This window comes from Episyrphus balteatus, chromosome 1, assembly GCF_945859705.1.
Source record: "Episyrphus balteatus chromosome 1, idEpiBalt1.1, whole genome shotgun sequence".
Lineage (NCBI taxonomy): Eukaryota > Metazoa > Arthropoda > Insecta > Diptera > Syrphidae > Episyrphus > Episyrphus balteatus.
Window position 1 is genome coordinate 155,776,431 of NC_079134.1, and position 9,700 is coordinate 155,786,130.

Sequence of the window (9,700 nt, forward strand, 5' to 3'; positions counted from 1 at the left end):
TTTTTTAAAGAAAAATTTCTCTTGAAGTTGTATTATTTGTTAGTATGTTTCGCAACGATTCAATTTAATATAAAGCTTAAATCAGTTATTAGAGATTAGTCTTTGAAAACTTTTATGCAATTGGTATGAAGCTTGTAACTTTTAAAAATAAATGCGGTGATAGTTGTTTAGTTTATTCTTTTTTTTTTGTAGCCAGGGATTATATGTATATTACAGTATTTTTTTTTTTCTACTAATAAAAAGAAGACTATTTTACAAGATATTAAAAATTTTCAGGTCTGGTGAAAAATCAAATTAAAAAATTAATTAAAAAATTTAGAATGTATTAAAAACCAAAAAGTTAAGTTTATGATTAAAAAAAATATTTCATGTGAAAATAAAATTTAAAAAAAAAATCAAATGAAGTGAAATAAAAAATAAATTTTTGAATTTAATGAAATGAAAAAAAAAAAACTAAAATTTCTAACCAAGTTTTTGCAAAGCTATTTAGTTTATGAAAAAGTCTATTTTTCATATTACAATTATATTTCTTAAGTTTAAGTTTATGAAATAATTGAGTTTGTTTTGCCTACCTAAACCTACAAAAATTTCAAAATTATTAAATTTGAAATGGGAATTATAAAATTTATAAAAAAACACGAAACTTGAAACACAATTAAATTTTGTAAAATATTAAAACTTTTTATATAAGAAACAAATTTTAAAACAAAATTTTATAATTTTTATATAATTTTTTTTTAAATTTTTGTTTTAATTTTTATTTAATAAGAGAATCTTTTTTTTAGATCGAAACGAAAATTCTAATGATTTTCAACGAACAAAGATAGATCTTTAAAAGAATCTTATAAAATTTGTATTTGTTTGCTTATTTTTTTTTATATAATAATTTTTCTTTTGTAATAAAATTTGTTTTTTATTTTTTTGTTTTTTTTTAATAATTTTTTTTTTGTAAGAATGCTTCTTACAGTTTTTTCCTGAATCTACCTCTTTTTAAAATATTTCCTGAATAAATTTTTAAATTTCTCAAAAATGTCTTCCTATTTTTTTGTAGATGACAACTCTCTTTTTCAAAAGACAACATGAATTATATACAGAAAAACAAAATTTTATATGAAAATATTCTGCCAAAAGAATAATATACCTCTCTCTATGTGCATACTCTTGATATTGTTTCAAAAACTCCAAAATTTTTATTTTTCTCCAGGAGGTCTTCAAATAGTATCCAATTTTGCAGCATCGAGCGGATGTGTAAAGGCAGCGTTCCATAACCTCTTGCATCTTTTCTTCTAACTGCATGCGTTGGAAATTTTGTATTTTTGTTTACGTATTTTGTGATGTTTGGTTTGTTTTTCATCATCATCATCGTCATCATATTCGACAAATAATAATTTTGCCTCATTTCCAAAGGCAAAAAACAAAAAAAGGACTTTTTTTTTTGTTTGAAGTGATTGTTTGCTGCTATGTGTTTTGTGTATTTGTATGAATGTTAAAGATGTATCTTTCTCTGATGTTTGTCTATGGATTGTGTTGTGTTGAGTTGTCTTGTGTTGAGTTGAGTTGATATTATATTTCTGATTTGTAACGATGATTATTTTGTCAACTGTTTATTTTTTTGTTTTTCATTTTATGATAACTGTTTGTTTCTATTTTTTTTTTTTTTAATTTTTAATTTTATATGAGACTTTGTATGATGTTCTTTCTTGTTGACATATATTTATTTTGATGATTATTTGATGACAAACAGTTTTGGTTTGGAATTTTTAGATGGTGAGTAGGAGGCACAAAATTAATATTGAATTTGCTCCAGAATTATTTTTTTTTTTAAACCAAGGACCAAATAAATATTTAGCCTTCTCTCTTATTTTTGTTCGCCCTTCATTATGCATTGTTACTTTCATAATCCCCTTTGGAGCGAAGTTGTTTTTTTTTTTTTTGGTGATGAAAATGAATAAAATATTATCTCCCACATGAAAAAAAAAAAATTCTGGATTGCTTAAGGGAGATTTTCCTTGGTTTCAACTGCTAGTGGTGGGGATGATCTGTAATTAAATGGAAGAGAAAAAATAAAATAAAATTGTAATGAGAAATTAAAATCGAGAAAAAAAAAGTAAATGGTGTCAGAAATTGCAGAGGATAAAATCTGATTTTAAATTCATTAACAAACAGGAGTGGATTTGGCTAAATTATTTCAATTAATTGATAGGATAATAGGGAATCGAGGTGGCTTGAAAATTGTGAAAAATTCTGTTAATTTGTAGCCTTTTTAAAATTTAAGTACTAAATTAGTACTAAATAGTTTTAACTAGGAATCCCAACCTTGAAGTGATTCAATTTTTTTTTTAATTGGACGAAATTTCAACAAATTTCTGTTGATTTGAAGAATTTTTTGAATTAAGTACACAATTGTTAAATCCCTGAAGTGACCTTTGTTCAAAATTTCATCAGAAATGACAAAATTCTGTAGATTTGTACACTTTTTAAATATATTAATAAGTACTTAATTTATCCTGAATTGGAAAAAAACCTGAAGTGAATTAAAATTTATTCGAAATTTAATCAAATTTGAACAAAGTTCTGTTGATTTGAAGAGTTTTTTTTTTGAAATATGAAAAGTCAGCTAAGTACTAAATTTGTACTAATTTTATTTATTTCCTACATAAATACAGACATTTTTAATTGATAAGTTAGATTATTTGAAATAGTTATTAATATATATATTTTGTATCAGGATATTTGTATTTAGTACTAAAACCTTAAGTACCTACATTATAATAAAAACTATGCAATGAAAAACTGTTTTTTTTTTTAAGTGCTTTTTTATGTACTAAAATAAACTAAACTAAGTTTTTTTTTTTTAATGAGAATATGTACTAAAATGAGCCAAAGTTCTAAAAACGTTTTATGATGTTATTTCAAAATCAGTGTTATTAGGCCCTTTTTTAACCTATTCGTCCGTGTTCAACAAAAATAAAACCTCTATTATGAATACCCTATATCTTCAAGCTATTATTCTCAGTTTTGTGTAATCCTAATATCTAACGAGGCGATTGAATTAATTAATGTTTTTCTTATTTTTCAGCTTTAGGAAAATTATGAAAAAAAAAAGAAAAATTAACCTTAAACAAATTTGTGAAAATTCTTATTCATTAATTCAGATTAGGTCTTCAGAATAATTATCTTTTCTGATAACAAAAACATTCCTTTCATTTTTTTCATTCATTTAGAAAATAAATAAAAGCAAAAAGCTGCATTCATCTATCAATTGCATGAAGATATTTGTACACAAAAAAAAACTTAGATGAATTTCTCAAACTAATTGATTCAATTGAATTCCATTTCTGATCCCTTTCTCTATTTTTTTTTTTAACTGTGCATCAATAGATACTTTATTGATAGTTTGAATGAATGAAAAAAAGTATCTGGAATCTTTTCTATCAATTAAGTACTTGTGGAGTTTTTTTTTTTTTTCAATTTATACGTTGCCACTTAATAAAGGAAAAAAAATTGTTTCACCCTCACCCAGCATAAAATTAGCATTGGAAATTTTAATCGATTGTTAATTAATCATCAAAGAAACAATTGAATATCAGAACTTACATTTTATTTGATTTTTTTTTATTTATATATTTTACTGGAATTTATTTTCTGTTTGTTATTTAAATTAAATAAATATTTACTCCCAAAAGTATGCAATGAAAAATTATTATTAATACATTATACAAGAAAATTAGTACCTACCTAATTTTCAACAAAAAAAAAAATACAAAACACCTGTGGGGGAATTTTTTACTATTCACGGTTGAATCAACCTAAAGAGGGGTTACATTCGTTACTTTTGTTATTTTGGTTGTTGCATGTTTTATTGTTTTTTATTGAGTAGGCATGCATATTTTAATAAAAAAAAACTGAAAACAAAAAGACTACCTTCATTTCCCTCTTAAGAAAACACGCACAGTTTATTTGGGATTTCTTATAAATTTTTTTTCGGGGGGATAAACACAGTAGGGCAATTCAATGAAACGATTTTATTGTTCTTTATACGATTGAACTCAATTTATATACAAAAAAAAACCTTACAAAGCAACAAGTCCAAAAAAAAAAAGAGAAGGAAATTCACTAAAATAGGGCGCACATTGTATTTTATATCGAAAATGTGGAAGGCAAACATTATAGTACGACTGCAACAAAAGAATATTTCGTTTGAATTCGAATTTTCATTGTGGTTTTTGTGTTTTTTTCATTCAAAGAGGGTTGTTGCTTTTAGAAGTCTTATGAATCTTAACTTCAAGGGGATTTTTTTGTTGTTGGATAAAGACGAATGTTTAAAGGAGATCAATGAACTTTATGTAAGATTATAACAGTCAGTCAAGCTGATTTTTATTTGGCGGAGATTAAAGATGTTGGAATACAAATAATTTTTCAGGTGATAAAACACAAAAAAAAAAAATAATTTTGAAGACTTTTGGAACTTATCACCTGTTGTTTTTCAATCTATTTTTAAACTTTGTACTAAACTTGTACTAAATAAATCTTGAAATTATGTTAGCCAAGAAATCCCGAGTTAATTAAAATCAATTTATGAAATTAGATATTCTGGATATTCACTGCGAGTGTGAAGTACTAAAAAAGTAGCACTTAGTTCTAAAAAAAAAACAAAGTCTTTCTAAATTATGATATGCTTGGTATGAACCGATGTTAAATTTGATAGAAACTATTAATTTATTTATTTTAATAGTAAATATTGGAATTTAGTACTAAAAATAGAGTTTTAACTTTGTAGATAAAATCAGTTGGACGGTTATTAGAACAGAAACTGTTTGGAATACTTTATTATTTTTCCTCAAAATTTTTTTAACTTAACTTAAAAATTTTAGTACTAAATTTGCATTTAGTACTAAAAACGATATTGTTTAGCCTTTAACTAATAATTAATTATTTTGAAAGAATTTCTGAGAAAAATACTATCAAAAGTAGGTTTTTAGTACCTTAGAACTTAGTTCTAAAAAAATATATCATTTAGATACTGGTACTACTAATATAAAATCATTTTTTTAGTTATGAATTTGTATTAAAATTGGTTTAAAAAATTATTTTTAGTACTAAATACTAATTATTTAATTTTTTAAGTACTAAATTAACCCTGATAATTTAAAGAAATTTAACCAATATTAAACAAAATTTTAGAATTTTCTTTTATTACAAAACCTCTCACATAAAAAAAACTAACAAAAAAAAAAGATTAATATGTATCTCAATCCATAACTGTCACGAATCATTGTAAAGATAGCCCATTTCAATCTCAATTCAAACAAAACTTCATTCTTAATAAAAAAAAATACGCAAGTAAATCAACAGTTGAATATCAATTCATGTAGATACTGATATCTACATCATCATAAAAAATACTTGTTGAACTTTGGACTTTTTTTTATGTACTATAGACAAAGTGTGACTTAATTCTTTCAAAACTGTCATACTTTGAGGTTTCAAAAATAAAAAAAAAATTAATTGCCACTTAAGTTGAGTTGGTATAATAAATATTGAGTAATAATTGGCTGATGGCGCCTATAAAAAAAAAAAATTAACTCAACTCAGAATTAATAGATACATTATTAAAATGAAGCCAAGGCCTTTTTGATGTGAATTATGAAAGATATTGAGCAAAAAAAAAAAACTAACAAAATATCTAGAAATCACCGGTTAAGCATGAGTGGTTTAAACTAAAACATATACAAAAAAATGGGGAGTTAAATTTATATCTAATTTAGTAAACCGGAAGAAGTAATTTGTTTTGAAAGTGTGTAACGCAAAGTGTAACGCTGTCATTATATCAAGTTTCTGGGTCTACAAATTCCCATTCTAGATATAATTTTCTAAAAAAAAACAAATAGGTCAATTAGATCCTCATTTAAAATCAGCACACAAGTCTGGAATAATAAAATTTTCTCTCTCTTTTCATTCCCTTTTGTGTAACGTACAACAAAAAAAAAAGTATCTCAAACCCAAAAAATCCCGTATCTACAACCTGTCACTTTCACCGAAACTCATATCTCAAGCAAAATTCCATCACTTTACATTGCCTACGTAATGAAAACCCAAAAAAGATATACTACTTGAACTTTCACAGCATACCTAAATTGTTTTAAATCAAACCAAAGTACTTACAGTGGGTTCGTTACATCGGTTAATCCATCAAGAAGACAAAAACTGCAGAAATCCCTCGCAATGGCTGGTTTTTTGTGTGTCGGTTGGATGACTACGTTGTTACAGCATTTTCCACGGAAGAATATTTTTTCCAAAGAGATAATAAATTTGAATTCATCATCATCATCATACAGACAAAATACACCTTGCATCCAGCAGCTTTTTTGTGAGAGAGGGATTTGATGAAAAAAAGTATCTATTGCTTTGGTCGCACAGAGAGAAAAAGATACTGATCATAATTTATTAATTATGATGTATCTCATTTCATGATTATGGTGATTTTTTTTGTGTTGACGGTACTGGAGACTATAGTGGAGAGTTATCGTTACTTTCTCTTTCGTTCGATGGTTGATTGTCATCGTCGCTGTCACTTTCAAACAAAACACACAGAATCAAAAAGATACTTTTTTTTTTCGTTTTAAAGTTTGTATTGTTTTTTGTTCAGATACAAATACACACATTGCACTTTGTATATTCAATTTGATGATTTGGATTGGAAATTATTCTGGATAAAGTTTCTCTTTTTTTTTCTGAATTAATTCACAAGATTGAAGTTCTTATATTTTTTTTTTCTTGTATTGATACAATATCAAGTTTCACTCTTATGCACAAAGATAGTTTTTTAGTTTGGGCCCAATTCGAGAGAACCAGCCTCACAGAAAAGGGCCATTATAGTGGCACAGAGCCACACTCACTTTTTGTCGTCGAACGTTTTCGTTGTATCTACTTCGAGTTGCAAACCAGAAATGCGATGATCGTTGGAATTGCTGATCGTATTTATACTTGGCGGTCAATTTCGATATATGAAATTTCAACCACCAAAAATTTGCTGCTTTAAAATCAGTCTTGAGTACATAAATATAGGCTTGCATAGGAACACCCTATTGTGAGGAGAGTATATGAAATTTTAATTGAATTCATATTCACACACACATAAACACACATAGAAAACAACCACCATAATCTTAAAGATACATTATCTAATCGTGTTTTTTTTGGCCAAGGAAAAGGATCAGTGGGAATTATTTTTCTTCTTAATTTTTCTTAAAAGTTCCCCTATTTTTTTGTTGTTGTTGTAATTCTAGTTGAGGGTTTGTATGTCTAATATGGCACAGAGAATTATTCTATTGTTCGAAAGGGTTCTGTGAAGATATTTCACGTAAAGAGATTTTTGTTTTCTTGGATGGATTGACTTTTTAGAGCAAATTGTGATTTTTTTTAATGAAAAATCGGCTTTTGTGAATTTTAACTTTTGTTCTTTCAATTTTTTTCTAAGACTTATAAATTTATCTTTAGGGTGTTGTAAATGATGTACTTTCCCATGAGGATCTTCTTAACATTTTTTTTTTAAATATTGAAAAGCTGGTTTTTTTTTAAGAAGTAATGTGTTACTTCTTTAAATATAAAAGCTCAATAAACCAGCTTGATAAGATATCTATCTTAATGTGGTTGGTATAAGGTAACTTGTTCTTCGATCGTTTTTAATGGCATTTGTGTGTTAAGAAAAAAAAAAAAAAAATAAAATTGCAAACAATTACCTTATGTGTCAATTGAAAAAAAAAAAAGTAGCTAAGTAACGTATATCAAACAAACATGGATACTGGATAGGCATTAAGTTGGTATATGTCATCTAAACTGGTCATCAGTTAGGTAGTTAGGTATTTGGATTTTTTTTTTTGGGTGGTTATAGAAATACGAGAGTAGATTTTATATTTTGAATTTTACATGAGGATGACTCTTTTAAAAATCAAGTTCTATTTATTGGTAACTTTTGTGTTAATTTATAACTTTTGGAGAAATTTATTGATTTTGTTCTTAGAACTATCTATTGAGTACGTTTCAATTCATTAGGATGGCTTGATTGCAAAACAAATTCTATTACATACCTACTTGGTTTCAATGGGGGTTATTTTTGGGTTATTTTCAAACTTTTTTTGTTTATCTATTTAAAAATATGACTAATTTGGTTCTAATTTTGTCAGATTATACTTCGAACTGTTTGAAGTTATTATTTTTCAAATTTTCAATCATAAAAAATCAACATAAAATTTTTTTTTATGTTTTTAAAAATATTTTTTTTGTGATTTTGGTTTTTGGTTTCTTGAAATGTCATATTACTTTAATTGCTTAGAAATTTCAATGGGAAAAATTTGAAGAAAATTAATTAAGCCATTGAAAAAAATATAAGAGAATAACCATAAAATAACCTAGTAAATTATATGTATAACTCATTGAAACAGAACGACTAAAACGAAAAAAATATCGATCTTGAGATAAAATGCATAGGAATTGTCTTTCTTGATATTCTAAGTGAAGACTTAAAATATATAATTTATTTAAGTGGTCCTTAAAATTGTTCAATGGTGGCCAAAGCTAAACTTTTGAATTGATTTAGTGATAACTTCTTTTACAAAGGTTATTTTCTGGTAATTTTCTAACTTTTTTTAAACATTTTAAAAACTCAACTGATTTTATTTTATTTTTTAAAACTATTAAGATACAAAGCCGTATGATTCTCTATGCAAATATGATCACAATATGTATAAGAAATATTTAAAAATGAGCACCACCCTAATGTACTTGTACATACAAAGTTAAAACTTACAACACATTAAAATTAAGAATTTCATTGGTAAGGTATTTTAATCGTTGTATTTTATTTAAATTACTAAAAGGTATTCTTGTTGTCCTGAACTTGGCAATTTATTTAATATGTTGTAACTTAAACTTTATCGTAATTGCTGGCATGAATGTGTAACGTAATGTATGACTCAATCAATAAGCTCATATCAGTCAAAAAAGTATGTACCTAGTTAAATTTATACGTTCACCATCAATATAAAATACACAAAGCAATTTGTTATAAATTTTTGTTCGAGTTGACAAAAAAAAAATGTAAACACTCAGATTATGACTAAGACAAAATGAGAGCTGGTATAGAAATATGATGACCCCATTGTTTATGAGTTTATGACATTTAATTGAACTTTTTGTTTTTGGGGCGTTTTATGAACTTATTGTTTACAAGTGATTTAAATTAACAACTCACGTAGATAGCATTAGACTAGACATACCTAGTATTTTAGGTAAATATTTGCTAGGTACGTACACACTACTAATCACTAGATTAAAGTCAATTTTAATAATATTATGTAAGTGTGTAACAAATTTTTTTTATTAAAATTGGTATCAAATAAAAAAATAGTTGATAGACAAAATTTACAATAGACAAGAATGAAGGAACTTTCATGTGGCAACCATATTTAAACAAAAATTGTCACATGAATAAATTTGTCATAAGTAAGTATTTACACATTTGTAGTTCGCAGTGAAATATGAAAGTATTTAAAATTAAAAAAAATCTTTAAGAGTGAAAAAATTAGTAAAATAATTTAAGGAATTTAGAGCTCCAAAAATAGTTACCCTATTCAAATGAAAAAAAAAAAAAAAACTACAAGAAAAAAAAAAAAAAAACAAACAAAGAACAAAATAGTAT

General features: G+C 25.5%; 1 long non-coding RNA gene across 1 annotated transcript; it reads right to left on the reverse strand.

The window, feature by feature from the left end:
* Positions 1-1,885: 1,885 nt before the first annotated feature.
* LOC129921193 (uncharacterized) lies at positions 1,886-7,079 on the reverse strand. The gene is made up of 2 exons (XR_008773469.1): positions 6,166-7,079; positions 1,886-2,039 (listed from the first exon to the last, which is right to left on the reverse strand). It is a non-coding gene; the product is annotated as an uncharacterized LOC129921193 (long non-coding RNA).
* Positions 7,080-9,700: the final 2,621 nt, after the last annotated feature.